Here is an 11,388-nt window from a genome sequence, read left to right on the forward strand (position 1 = left end):
CCTTACCATCCAAAACAAAGCTCACAACTGCCTCTGCCTCCTGAAACTCCTGTCCGGCCAGATGTGGGGTCTGCATCCTTCCACCATCCTTCACACCCTCTGTTATGCCAGCATAGCTTGGATTTCCGCCCCTCCATCCTAGAACGCCATGCGCTCTGCCTCGCCTTCCGCATCCGCCTTCCATCCCCCATGCGCATCCTCTACGGCCTCATTCCCTTCCCCCACCTTCTCCTTTTTCTTGAACACATGCGCACACTATATATTGTCAGCTGCCTTGATCCCCCTCATCCCCTGGTGTCTCCCTTCCTCTCCACCCCCAACCAGTTACCGCGCTTTACCGTTGTGTCCCACCCTCTCTCCATCTCCACACCCTTCATCTCCTTTCCCAACACAACTTCTGCCATGTACCCCTCCCGGATGATGAGCTTTGCCCTGACATCTACCCTTCCTACCAACTCTAACCCCATCTTCCTGCCTCCTCCTCAGGGCACCCTCTCCTCCCCCTCCCTCCTCCTGAGCGGCTTCCCCCTCCTACTCCACCTCCCTCTCTTGTGCCCCCTTTCAGTGTCTCTGCACTCCCTCCTGCCTTGTCTTCCCTCTTCATCTCCTGCCCCACGTGTCTCCTGCCTCTGTGTACCTGCTGACGCCACTACTCTCTTCATCCCGCTGCTTCCCCTGCTGCCCCTTGCTCTCCCCTCCTTTTCCATCCTCTCTGACCTTTCCCTTGGAAGGTCCCACCTGGCAGTTTTATTCTTCATCGTGTGTGCTCCAAGTGGGTTTTAAGTGTATTGTTCCGGAGTGTTTTTAATACTGTGGACGACTTTTAACCTGTGCATGTGCATTCAGTGTCTTCTCTATGTTTTAAGAATCGCCAACTGTGCTTTTTTTAACTTTCTGGTGACTTTTTTAATTGTCCCCCATGAACATCTCCATGTCAGTGTATTTTTACTAACATTTTCTCCTCTTACTCTGTTTTATGTTCCCCTTTTTTCACCTTATGTATGTAACATTTTATTCTTGTTTTAGTTGTCGTGTCACTCGTCTGAAGAGCCGTGGATTGTGCCACTGACAGCCCTCCCCTGCCCATATGGGGCAGGGGAATGAAATCACAATAAAGAAAAAAAACAGGCGTGGAATACATGCCTGTACAAAGTGTGAAATTAATAGCAGCCATTGGAAACAGTGAGCAAACCAGTAAAATTTCAGATATTTGTCGATTTTAATATGTCTTCTTGGTGGTGTTTGACCTGAGTACAGAGATAGTATTGGGCACAGATTAATTAATTGAGCAGAAAGTGCTGATCTATCTGATTACCAGTCAGGTAGAAGGGAAATCTTCGGGAATTCCTTTCGAGAGGCAAGTAACTTAGAAGTATGCCAATTAACACAACTGGAAATCAACCAGTCAACAGTGAATGATGGATTTGGACCCATCCAGAAAGATTATCATGTACAAGCCATGAGTGAGGATATGAATAAAAGCAAAGATTTATGAGAATGGTAGAATTAACAGAGGGAATAACATCAGATCAAAGGGGGAATTGTCTGGTTTGTTGAGTCGAACAGAAAAGTATTTTCTAATTTGAGAGTAAAAGTTTACAAACATCATTTAAATATAACTCAGCATTAACCTTTTTTCAAACTACATTGCGCCATTCCAATATCCAAAAAAGCGGAAGTACAGAAGTAGATCGATAGAATGCTTAAACGAGGAGTGACAGAATGTAGCAACAGTGCACATAATAACTCTATAATAACTCTTTGGTTCTGGTAGGCAAGAAGATGTTAGTGTGCATGTGGTTGTTGATGCTAGGACATTAATTTTAAAAAGAGAAACACATCGTCTCAAAGAACTGGACGAACTTCTTCAAACATTTCATGACATTCTATATTTGACCAGTATTGATTTGACTGCTGGCTGTTGGCAGATCACAAGAAATCGCGAAAATATACAGCTTTCCCGTTAGTGCGTAAATACAATAAGAGATTGTGCTGGTCCCAGGTCTAGGCATCAATTAAAAGCGTATCTAGGCCTGTGTTCTTTCTATCGCAAGTTTGTAGATGACCAGGCATTTAACGATCATCATTTGAACCATTTGCTGCAAAACAACGAATGCGAAGGAGCCTTCAATAATTTGAGAGATTTGGCGAAGAGTATCCAGTTATGTCATCCAAACTTATGTGGACTCTTTCATATGGCTGAGGATAGCTCTGATTATGGACAAGGAGTCTTAGTGTTTCTAGAGAAGGAGGCAGATGGCAAGATAGAACATGAACCAATTGCTTTGCCAGTCACACCATAACCAAGTTTGAAAAGAATTATACTATCAGAGAAGGAAGCATTAGCCATTATTTGGGGGTTCAGAAAATTTAGAAATTACTTTTGGGGCATAAAGTGTTTAACATACAGATCATTGAGCACTGAAGTTCTTAATGGGGGATGTAATGCAAAATGTAAACATTTATTTAAAAAATCGTTATAGCCATATTTATTAATGTTCAGACCTAAAATTTTTCACGTGGGAAATGAAAGAGAGATGCGTTTTAACAGAAATATAATAAAATATCCAGGTTTAATATTTTGCCAGACATTCGAATTCTTAATTTTTAGTGTCTTTTCTTTTTATAAAAAACAATAACTCAAGTTATAATCATGCAATTAATCTGAAAATGTTATTGTAGTGTCCTGAGAAGGTTATAAGACCAATGAAGTACAGTTATTTATTTATGGTACAAATTGTATCATTAACAGAGGTTTTAATTTTGCACATCCAAAATTAACTTATTTTTCTACAGTCATCTAAAAATCAGAATGTAATTGCAGGATCTCGTATTTTTTAGTGTCAGGGAGACAGCAACACACTGCGAACAGTTCCTGACAGTTTCGTAGCATTAGCGCATGTACATTTTGAGAAAACACTTCTAATAACGTACGAAATGTAAAACAGAGAAAATGAGGTTCAAAGATTTTCTTCTTGTTCTTCTACATGTAATAAGCTTACCTCAATTTCAGAACCTCCATACTGATACACCTCATCCTCCAGGTTTATCTTCTCTCCTCTTCGAATCTGTCTGGCCTGTATTTGCAGGTAAGACACTGATCTACTAGCTTTTTTGACCCTGCTCTCGGCGATGGTGCTTTCGTTGTAAACACAGCAGGATCTATACCCTCTCTCTTCACCACTTCAATTTTGCCATTATTTCCGTTATTGTAACATAAAACTGCGTCATAGTCACATGTTTTGAGTACTTCAAGTCCACAGAATGTCCTTTTTGAGCATCTAATCCAAATTAAATTATTGAGGCTTTCATTTGCATCTTGTCTTTCTGTGAAGACACTTCCTCAATAAATCAGGGTTTACAAGAAACCTGAATGTGGGCTTAATTGCGTTCATAACACGTGTTGGTAATGGGTGTTTATGTGAATACGTCTCATTTCTGTTGTTGAACTTACACCAATCGTCTTTCGGATACAGATGTGCATTGGTGTCTGGTCAGTGGATAGTTTGTCGAAAAAAATTGCCCACCCAGCACGCCTCATTGCCTCTAAATTATGTGTATTTTTCCTGATAGCTCCTACACAATTCTCCTGTCCCAAGTTTCGATGCTGAAGCTGAGAGCTTATGTTCTTCGTTTCGAGCTGCTTCCTCTTTTTTGTTGGTAAACCGATTTCCATGAAACCTCCGTTTCCTAAACAGTTTTACCACCACTCATTATGCATAAATCTTGACTTCCACGTAAAGGTTTGCGAATTCAGCCTTCCACCTACTAATATGTGTTAGTATTGTCAAAATGTAAATAAACTACATGCAAGGAAGTTTTCAGGTAAAGATACAAACGTCAGCCAGAGATATAGATGTCAACCAAAGATATCGAAAGAAAATAGCCTTCACACTGACAAAAATTCCGCTGAAGCAAGCAGATTCCCAAATGTCGGTAAATGTGGGATTGGCTGCCAGTGCAGAGTTAATCAGTTTAACCATTTAAAGGCCTTTCTAAAGTTGCTATCACGATAAAATTCACACACAACATTGATTAAACGGCGTAGATCAAGAAAATAATATTTTTGAAAAATAGATTTTTTGGACATCCCCCTTTAAAATATTGCCGACTGTTGCGGAAAAGGCTAACGAGATGGGCGCTGTACAATTTATACACTCCTGGAAATGGAAAACAGGTGTGTCAGACCCACCATACTTGCTCCGGACACTGCGAGAGGGCTGTACAAGCAATGATCACACGCACGGCACAGCGGACTCACCAGGAACCGCGGTGTTGGCCGTCGAATGGCGCTAGCTGCGCAGCATTTGTGCACCGCCGCCGTCAGTGTCAGCCAGTTTGCCGTGGCATACGGAGCTCCATCGCAGTCTTTAACACTGGTAGCATGCCGCGACAGCGTGGACGTGAACCGTATGTGCTGTTGACGGACTTTGAGCGAGGGCGTATAGTGGGCATGCGGGAGGCCGGGTGGACGTACCGCCGAATTGCTCAACACGTGGGGCGTGAGGTCTCCACAGTACATCGATGTTGTCGCCAGTGGTCGGCGGAAGGTGCACGTGCCCGTCGACCTGGGACCGGACCGCAGCGACGCACGGATGCACGCCAAGACCGTAGGATCCTACGCAGTGCCGTAGGGGACCGCACCGCCACTTCCCAGCAAATTAGGGACACTGTTGCTCCTGGGGTATCGGCGAGGACCATTCGCAACCGTCTCCATCAAGCTGGGCTACGGTCCCGCACACCGTTAGGCCATCTTCCGCTCACGCCCCAACATCGTGCAGCCCGCCTCCAGTGGTGTCGCGACAGGCGTGAATGGAGGGACGAATGGAGACGTGTCGTCTTCAGCGATGAGAGTCGCTTGTGCCTTGGTGCCAATGATGGTCGTATGCGTGTTTGGCGCCGTGCAGGTGAGCGCCACAATCAGGACGGCATACGACCGAGGCACACAGGGCCAACACCCGGCATCATGGTGTGGGGAGCGATCTCCTACACTGGCCGTACACCACTGGTGATCGTCGAGGGGACACTGAATAGTGCACGGTACATCCAAACCATCATCGAACCCATCATTCTACCATTCCTAGACCGGCAAGGGAACTTGCTGTTCCAACAGAACAATGCACGTCCGCATGTATCCCGTGCCACCCAACGTGCTCTAGAAGGTGTACGTCAACTACCCTGGCCAGCAAGATCTCCGGATCTGTCCCCCATTGAGCATGTTTGGGACTGGATGAAGCATCGTCTCACGCGGTCTGCACGTCCAGCACGAACGCTGGTCCAACTGAGGCGCCAGGTGGAAATGGCATGGCAAGCCGTTCCACAGTACTACATCCAGCATCTCTACGATCGTCTCCATGGGAGAATAGCAGCCTGCATTGCTGCGAAAGGTGGATATACACTGTACTAGTGCCGACATTGTGCATGCTCTGTTGCGTGTGTCTATGTGCCTGTGGTTCTGTCAGTGTGATCATGTGATGTATCTGACCCCAGGAATGTGTCAATAAAGTTTCCCCTTCTTGGGACAATGAATTCACGGTGTTCTTATTTCAATTTCCAGGAGTGTAGATAGATATGTAAAAGCGCCGAAAACTAATGTATTGTCATAGCTACCCAAAAATGCAGAGGTACCAAATAAAGAGAATTAGGAACATTTAGTACTAGCTACTTCAAAGATTTGCAGGTAAAGACATAATAAGAAGTGTTTGCAGAAATATAATGCATTATGCCAATGAGGCATTGTAGTCGGAAATGGTCAAATTTGGTGATGGCAATGCCAGTAATACTAGGGCTTCATACAATATACATGAAGGAGTATTATATTTGCAGAAGGCAGCCAGCCCAGTAGTACGGCAAATATGTTGGCCAGAGCAGTTTGTAGAAGAAGTGATAGATTATTTTCATTTGGGTTATAGAAATTGTGGAACAAAAAAGCGGTCGTAAAAATTGTTAGAATACATCACTTTCAGTTATATTGTAAGGAGAGTGTCACAAAAAATAACATAGTGCTACATATGCCAAAAAGCAAAAGTGATAAAAGCCACAATTAGAAGTCCTATGCAGAGTATTATACCCAACAATGTATTGGATATAGCAGCATTGGATATTTTCGGACAATTACCGAAAACCACTGGTAATTTCTCATATAGGTATTTTCTTAGTGGTGGGACTTTCCTCAAAACTTTCAAACTGTATCCGTTAGTAAAGCAACAGCAAGAGCTGTGTACAGTATAATGTTTTTCGACTGTTTTATAAGTGTAGGTAAACGAAAGAGTGTTATCTGACAGTGGCTCTCAATTTTGCTCAAAGTTGTGGAAGAACAGTATAGCGAGCAACTAGATGCAGGTTAGGCATATAGCCAAATACCATGCATCAAATAATCCAGCTGAGAGATATATGTTAAGAGATTATTTGGGCTTATTGCCACAAAAGCCACAGTGCACAAGGAAAGTATGCAACTGAGTTTGAGCGGATAATGAATTCATTAAGACATGAAATTATGAGATTAGCTTGTGAGGAAACTATAAAACAAGAGAAAACAAAGAGTTTTGGAAAATTTTTTAGAGTTCCCGTCTTGTAAAGAGATGGCAATGGACGAGAAGAAAGAACTGCATAGCAACAAGGTGGCAAAGCAAGCTGAGAGTAGGATTCGTTGGCATGACAAAAACGTAAAGCTTCCAAATTTACAGTAGGTGATTCGGTTCTCATGAACTCTTATGAGAAATTGGGAGAGATTAACCACGAGATAAGAAAATTTAAATTTGTTTATAACGGACCACATGGGATAGTAAATATATCACACATCAATGCTTATTACATAGAATACACGGTATCAAAAAAGACTTTCAGTATGCAGAATGTGGTTGATCTGAAAAGGCACAATCGACGGGCTCTAAACGACAGTGATCAAACGTAGAATACAGGCTGGAAAGAAAGAAAGAGAGACAAATACAAAATAAATATTGTAATTAGTTGAAGTATTCCAGAATTATTTTAAAGTATTTCTATGTTAGTAGCAGTGAACAATGTGTACAGTTATTTTCTAGGTTTCAGGGAAACCAAACGTCATAGAAAAATATTGCAGAGAGGACTGAGCCTCTAGAATGGAGCCTGGGAGAGGAAGCAAAATACTAAACGGTGAGCTGTGAGAAAGTACTTACAGTGGAGTGATAAGGTGCAAGTCATGAGGATTGAGGAAGAAGTCACTTAGTTAGCCATGAGCATAAGGAGAGAAATTAAAATGAAGTGCACGGGAGATGCTCTAGGTTGCCTTTTCCTCTTTATTGTCCTATTCCAGTAAAAGTTTCGAATGTAGCAGGTAGTTTGTAGAAGTATTAGTGTTTAGTAATAAGTGCGAGAGAGTAAGTGTTGATTCAGTGACGAATGTGGCAAAGGACCTTTATGAAAGAAAGCAATAAACAGTTTATATTGTGATAAATGTGTACTATATGGGTAAAGAAATTTAAATATAAATTGAAAAGATGTTGTAGAATAGTAATTTCCTTTATATGTTAGTGTAAAGTAACCTTGTTTTTTCAGTATGTGTTATCCTGATGAAAAACCTGTGATGTTTTAAGTACCTTGTGAGTCCATAAGGAAGGCTTTTTACCCAAAGAAACATTTCTTTGAACCCATCCTTTTAGCCCTTTCTTTACCAGTGTAGCTTATGAGAAACATCGTCTTTCCATAGATGTATTTTGCATCAAACCGATTTTAACTACTCTTTGCCACTGTTTACTTGAAGCTCCATGCCAGTAGTGACTGTTCCTGACAACAGATGGCTGGAGCTAACGTGCGGGAAGAAGGAAACAATTGTCGAGCGTGACTAGTTGCTGGAGTCTTCATTGTGAAGAATTGATGATAAAAAACGTGTAAAATACGTAAGTTTTGCACTTTCGTTAACAGTCAAATAATTATCGTGTGTTGTGACAATCCTTCCTGCATAAGTACATCATACATTTGACTTGCATAATGATTTCCAGATAAGATAAACTGCGAAAAACCTTATGTTGCTTCAAAGCAACAGTGGAATTGAGTGGAAATTCCGTAATATAATGCCTCGCTTTACAAATCTATTGATGTAGGTGTTTGAAATTTTGCTTTGCAGGTATAACATGACATTCTAGACACTTTTTAAATATTGCGTCACTATGTCTGGCTTTTTGACTGATGCTACCTAGAATATATTATGAATTTACCTGATGATGAGTTCAATGCATACATTGATGTCCCTGATGGGGATATATCAGATGTTGGGGATGATGATAAAGATGAAACTGTCGAAATTGATGAAAGTTCTCAAGCTATTTCCGAAGCAGCTGTCATGAATTTCATTCAGATTGTGGAAAAGGAGGATGGAGCTGAAATTTCGGCAATTAGAGAGGAGCAAGAGACAGGATATGAATTTCCAAAGGTAGGGACCACCAACAGAAGTAACAATATTGAGAAAGTACATAATTATAAGTATAATTACGTATTTTAGACGTCAATGTCTTTAAATTTCAGGATGATGCAGTCAGGAGTGGTAAAGTTATTGATTCTCAGCCAAAATCAGATGTAAGCGACAACAATACAAATGCAGGAGCACCATCTACACGTGAGCAGGAGCAGCAGCAGCAGCAGCAGCAGCAAGTAAAACATAGATGTAAGCGTAGTGATTATAAATTTAGAAAAAAGTGATTTTGTGGTACAAGACACAGAATGGAAAGGATCACTCCCACCACCACCAGTAGAGGAAATGACACCTTTGCAATATTATAAAATATTTATGAATGAGGACATATTTGAACTCATTGCTGAGCAATCTAATATCTATGTTTTGCAGAAAGATTCAGTTTCTTTGCAGACGAGCAAAAATGAAATGGAGCAGTTTGTTGGTATTTTACTGCACATGGGCATAATCAAAATGCCTTCCATTCATTTATACTGGTCGAATGAGTGTAGGTATTCACCAATAGCTGATGTGATGAGCAGAACTCGCTTCTATCAGCTACTGCGGTATTTTCATGTTGTCAATAATCAAGACTTGCCCGAAGCTAATAGTAATCATGACAAACTCTTCAAGATTCGCCCACTTTTATCTGCATTGCAGTCATCATTGAAGACACTCCCTCCAGAAGAATACCAAGTTGTTGATGAACAGATAATACCATTCAAGGGTAGAAGTGGTTTGAAACAGTGCATAACAAATAAGCCTCACAAGTGGGGCTACAAATCTTTTACGAGAGCTGGTGCTTCAGGCATGATGTATGATTTTGAAATTTATGTTGGCAAAAACACCTGCAGTGATAAAGGATTAGGTTTGTCTGGGGATATTGTTTTGGCATTGACGGAAACATTGCCAGAGAAACAGCATTTCAAAGTGTTTGCTGATAGTTGGTTTTCTTCTATACCATTAGCAATTGCCCTGAAAGAAAGGGGCATTGAATTCTGTGGCACTATCAGGACAGACAGGTTGGGAAAATGTCCCTTGAAAACTGAAGCGGAGCTCAAGAAAACTGGACGTGGCTCCTGTGACTGGAGAGTGGAGACAACAAACAATGTAGCTTTAGTACGCTGGTTTGACAGAAAATGCATAAATTTAGTGTCAACATATGCTTGTGTTGAACCCTTGGCAACATGTAGACGCTATTCTGCATCTGAAAAGAAATTCATTGATGTACCTAGACCTTACATAGTGGAAAAGTACAACAAACATATGGGGGGCGTGGACCTTGCTGACATGTTGATAGAACTATACCGTATCAACTTGAGGTCACGGAAGTGGTATATGCGCATTGTGTACTGGTGTTTGTCTGTAGCAGTTGTCAATGGGTGGCTACTCCACCGTCGTCATATGGTCCAACGTGGCAAAACCTCAAAGATGTCACTCCTGTAGTTCCAAGCTAATATTGCTGCAAGTCTACTGCTTGCAGGGAAATCAGGTTCCCAAAAGAAGAGAGGAAGACCAAGTTCTGAAATGTTGACAAGGACTCCTGCAGCAAAAAGGACCGTATGTGCAGCTCCAGTTATGGATGTGCGTTTTGATGGGTTCGAACACTTTGCAGATATGGTAGAGAAGAAAGGTCGAAGTAAAGTTTGCATTAAGTCTACTACACAAATTTTTTGCACCAAGTGTAAAGTGCATCTGTGTCTCACAGTAAATAAGAAGTGTTTCCACATCTTTCATGGAATATAATAACTTCATAAGGCAAAGATACAACACACACTGATGTCTGATGAGGTACGTGGAAGTAAAACAGTGAAATGTTTGCAGTACAAAAATTTCAAATTTTTACTAATACACAGAGATGAATTTGTTAATTACTCGAAGGAAAATTAGTCATCACCACATTGTCAATAATAAAAATGCTGTGCATAGACTTCTAAGCTATAAAATGTGATGTATAAACCAATATTTGCTTACATGAACCCATGTTTATTGAATTTTGTTTCTATGATGTCACTACCTGTAAGAACCACTGTTGCTTAAAAGCAACATCAAAAAAAATTTTGGAATAAAACATATTAAAAAAAGATTATATCATATTTTACATTTATGCACCTAAATAAGTGTAAAAACGAATTCAGATATTTTTTTTTCTCAAAACTTCGAAATTCGGTAAAGAAAGGGTTAGGATGATTCAACAAGATGTGTGGTATATGTGATGAAACAGTTAAATTCAAACTGAAATGACTAAAAACTTTTATTTATTTAAGTGATATCGAATACGAACCGACTCAGTAAAGTAATCGATATTATACTGAAGGTTAGTGTTAAGGAAACCTCTATAACTATGTCAAAATGTGAAATCTTTATTTCTGTGACATATGTTCCTTGGAAGAAGATGGTATTTTATGAAAACATTAATAATTCTATGTAAAATAAAATATGGAAATTAATGTAAGTACTGGCTGTAACACTCTGGGCGTATTAGAATTGTGATTCATTGAAACAAATTGAAATCATGAAGACAGGTAATCCATTATGGGTTTCCTACAGTCAGTCTTTCGGATAAGCTTGGTGCGAACACCACAAAGAAAGAAAAGAATGGGAAACCAGAGGCAGTTGCAGTCGAGCCTTGGCACTTTATTTAAACGCAAAAAAAGGTTGACATTCGGCGCTCGCTGATGGGAGCGCTTGTAAATGAGAAATGCCTTTACAGTCGCTCCCATCAGCCACTACGCCGAGTGTTAACTTTGTTTGCGCGTACAATACGTACTATAGCGCGCCATTTCTGGCTATGTCAGGCTTATACAGTAGTAGGTTTGGTGTCAAAATGCTTAATACTTTGTGTGGCAGTGACTTACAGTTCATGAAATGTCTCAATTTTTTTTTTTTTTGTGTTGGAATTCAAGAACATCCAACTGATTTTATATGATGGCATATGGAGCCGACGATACAGCATTTGT

Source organism: Schistocerca nitens, chromosome 2, assembly GCF_023898315.1.
Source record: "Schistocerca nitens isolate TAMUIC-IGC-003100 chromosome 2, iqSchNite1.1, whole genome shotgun sequence".
Lineage (NCBI taxonomy): Eukaryota > Metazoa > Arthropoda > Insecta > Orthoptera > Acrididae > Schistocerca > Schistocerca nitens.